Genomic DNA, 4045 nt, shown 5'->3' on the forward strand with positions numbered 1-4045 from the left:
CATGTCATCTATTTCCTAATCTGTACTCGGGCATTGATTCTTACTCAATTTTGTATTCCTTTGGATAGGTAGCTCTCCCTTCTTGGAGTTTTCCATACTAAACCTCGTTAGTACCTTGTCCAAGTATGTTCTTTGACCAAGTTTGTAACATCCCGAAATCCAGGTAAAGCTAATCAACCCTTCTTCTTTTTCCATGTTGTCAGTTAAGTCCCTTTAGTAAAGAGTTAAGCTTGTGAGTATGTTGGGTGTACAGAGGAGTACGTTGCGCATACTCGCGCATTTAATTTAGATGCGGATTCAATTGGGTACGCTGGGCATACCCAGAGTTACGTTAGGTGTAGCGAGCCGAAGTGCAAACCCTAATTTGGGGCTTGAGCACTATAAAAGGAATGTTATGGCCTTGACCTTAGCGTCCATTCCAGAGACTGAAACCCTAAAAGAGATTCCCCCTTCGTTTCTAGCTAGTGTGTTGGTATTTTAAGCTTCTAAGTGTCATTTCAAGGTGGTGGAGAAAAAGAAGAGGTCATTTTGGAGGCTACAAGTTCGTGGGAAAGAGTAGATCTGAGCATTTTAGAGGTTGGAGCTTCTTCCTAAGGTAAAAAGCTCAGAACTTGCATTGTCTTTTGTGTTGTGTGCTTCTTGGAGCAATTTCTTGGGTTTTAGGTCCCAAGATGGAGACTTTATGAGCAAATGGTCTCCATTGGCCTAGATCTATCATATTTCAGGACTATAAGAGTTGTATGTTCATAAAAATGCAATCTTGGATGTACACATTGAGCCATGCATGAGATCTAGACTTTTGGAGGAAAAAGGAAAGGTGTTAGAGAGTGTAGGGACCTCTACAGCCATGCCAAGGCTTAAAGGTTCCAACTTTATGGGATAAGAGGCTTAAGGAGAGACATATTTGGAAGTTGAAGGACTGTCTTAACCGTTTAAGACCAAAATCCATGGAATGGCAGAAACTGAGACTTACGTTGGGCGTAACTCTCAGTACACGCATCGTAAGGGGTTGAGACCCCGATTGTGGTTTGCCGGCATACACCCCGCGTACAGAGAAGGTACGCAACGCGTACTGCTCCCCTGTTGACTTTCTTTGACTTTTAGGGTGTTGGTCAACCTTTGGACTTTTGGGTTAGAGATGGATAAAATGGTCTTTTACCCTTCTGTGGAAATCGTAGAGTTGAATTAATCTAGCCTTTGAGAACTGTTATTTCTTTGAGAGTATTACTATGTGTTTAGGTGGGGACTAGACCAGTGCGATCGAGTGCCAAAATGACAAGGGACGATAATGGAGCTGTTACTGTGAATGCGATCGTTTAGGGATGCAAGATTGTTATTGATGAGACATTTGTGAGAGTGGATTTGCTGATCAACGACCTTCTGACCTTTCCCACGGAGATTGGTATTGGTGATGCTCAAAGAATATTAAGGAAGATGGGATATGAGGGTGATTCTCCACCAACAATGAAGAAACTTATGCCGCCCTATTGGAGATTTTTGGCCCACGTGTTTGTGAGAAGTATCTCTGGAAGAAGGTCAGGTGCCGATGAGAAATCCCTGAGAAACACTGGTGTTATTGTTTCTCTTGCTGCGGGGTTCGGTTTCAACTTTTCTAGGTTTATTCTGGACAAGTTTGTGGAGAACATTAATGCCACTACTCGGGGCACTTTCTTAATGTACCCTTGGTTTGTTCAGCTCTTCATCAATAAGCAGTTTCCCAATTTGGTAAAGAATGGAGAAACACTCAATATGAAGTCTTTGGGTCCTCACACCATTGGACTCATTAAACAAAACCGCAAGGGGAAGGTGGTCTTTCAAGGGTTGTATCCATTAGTCAAGTTCGGACGATTTGCTGAACCGAACGAAGCAACCGAGTCACATGGATCGTCAGACAAGATTTCATCCGAGCATACTTCATCAGAAAAGATTATCTCAGAAGGAGATGTGATCACTGTGTCGGATCAAGAAGGAGAATAGACTGCTGCTCATGCTGTATCAGTTACATAGGAGCATAACCCACAAAATGTCCAAGTTGAAGGAGATTACAATGAAGGATCATCTAAGAACACTGCTGAGCCTAATCAATTTGAAGACCTTGATCTTATTGGATTTGATCAAGATGATATTCCTGAGATTTTTGGAAGAAATGATGACTTCTTAACAACTGTAAATCTCAACACTTTGCTAGATAATGTCAGTGATGTTGCTATCCCAGCAACGAAGACAAGGGAAAAGGAAGACGTTTTCGATTCAACCCCCGTTTCTCAAGAGCAAGTGGTTGGTTCTTCAACTCCTATGGTGATAGTGTCAGGAATTCCTCTCCTTGACAGTGCATTGCCTATATCTGAACCAGCTCAAGATGATAAACAAACAGATCAGACTGTGCAACCTCCATCAAAAAGAAGAAAAAGATATCCTAGGGTCAGGCTTCTGGATTCTGGCCTATCTCAAGGCATGCCTACTACTCCAACTACCACTCCGACTATCGTAACTACGGAACCATTTAGTGAAGGCCCTAGTACTGTTTTTGAAACTGGTGGCTCCTCTGTACCACCTGGGTTCTCTCCCCTAGGGGCAAATCTCGAAGAGGCTTCCGTACGTTTGGCTCAGTTTTTGGCTCAAGAGCAAACCGCTGGAACTGCTTCTAAGGCAAAAGGGATCATTTTTAATGAAGGTTAGTCTAGAGATGAAGATTCTGTGATCGATGAACTTCAGAAAAGAGTAAATGTGCTTGATCATAAAAACATTGAACTCAGCATCCAAGTTGAAGATCTTCTACGTGAGAATACAAATTTAAAGATTCAAGTCTCTGATCTCAAAGAAGATGGATCTACAAAGACCAAGCAGATCTCTGAGCTCCAAGATAATTTCAATCTTTTGACCTCCAGCTACTTTGATCTCAAGAAGAAACTTGAAGAAGATTTGGGTGTTAAGTACAAGACTACTGTTGATGAATATAGAATTAATCTTCACTCTCAGGATCACCCCCATTGCTATGCCAACTGCTGAGACCTCACGGGTCGTGAACCGCTTAGAAGAAGAACCTGCCCATGCTCCTCACGTTGCAAAGATCATCAGAGACAGACAAGCTAAAGCGGCTGAGAAGGGATAACTCTTATTCAAGATGAGTTCCGATAAAAACGCACCTGGGAACAAATCCACAATCACTGTAACAGATCTCAAAGCCGCAAGGTTTAGAGACACGTTGTAACACCCAAAGTTTTGAAGGCCAAGAAAGGAAAGAAAAACCCTAATTTTAAGGGTAGACTCCGCGAGTCCAAGGAGGGACTCGGCGAGTCCGAGCGGGATCCGGGTCGAGGAGTAAGCGACTGACTCGGCAAGTCGGCCAAGGTGACTCGGTGAGTTTGGTCTGAACGAGGAAAACCCTAATCCCGAGAGTTGTATCCTATTTAAAGGGTGTTATGTCCCTCCCTCAGCCCCCATATCACCCTAGAGAACCAGTACACCCTTGATTTCGTGTGAGCTTCCATCATTTGAGAGAAATAGCTTGGAGGAAGGAACTTTGGGAAAGGAACTTGAAGATCAAGAAGGTTGCTTCAAAGGAGGAGGTGTAGATCCGAGATCTACTTCAGTGGTGTTCATCTTGGAGGTAACAAGCTGCTATTTTCCCTTCTTTGCACCTAGATCTATGTGTGTGTTTGGTCATTCATGGCACAAGAGTAACCTTTCGAGCTAGGGGTTCAGATCTGAGGTTGCTACCTCAGATCCATGCTTATTTTGATCTAAAACCCCATAAAGTATCAGCCCTTGAGTGGATCATGGAGCCTCTTTGCCTTAAACCCTAGTTTATAGCATATTTTGCCTAGATCTCCTTCTCTACACGTAAAGTTTGCAACTTTACGTGGGGAATAGGCTTAGGAAGGGTAGATCTACAGTTTGGAGTTCATGCATGACTCAAAAGTCCTTTGCATGTAAGGAGATCTGAATGGACTCGGCGAGTCCTTTGAGTGGACTCGGGGAGTAGCATGAAGTTGTGGAGAAACTCGAAGAGTGGGATGAACAACTCATCGAGTCATATGAAGAT

The sequence above is a fragment of the Lactuca saligna genome, chromosome 2 (genome assembly GCF_052625555.1).
Source record: "Lactuca saligna cultivar CGN05327 chromosome 2, ASM5262555v1, whole genome shotgun sequence".
NCBI classification, from domain to species: Eukaryota; Viridiplantae; Streptophyta; class Magnoliopsida; order Asterales; family Asteraceae; genus Lactuca; species Lactuca saligna.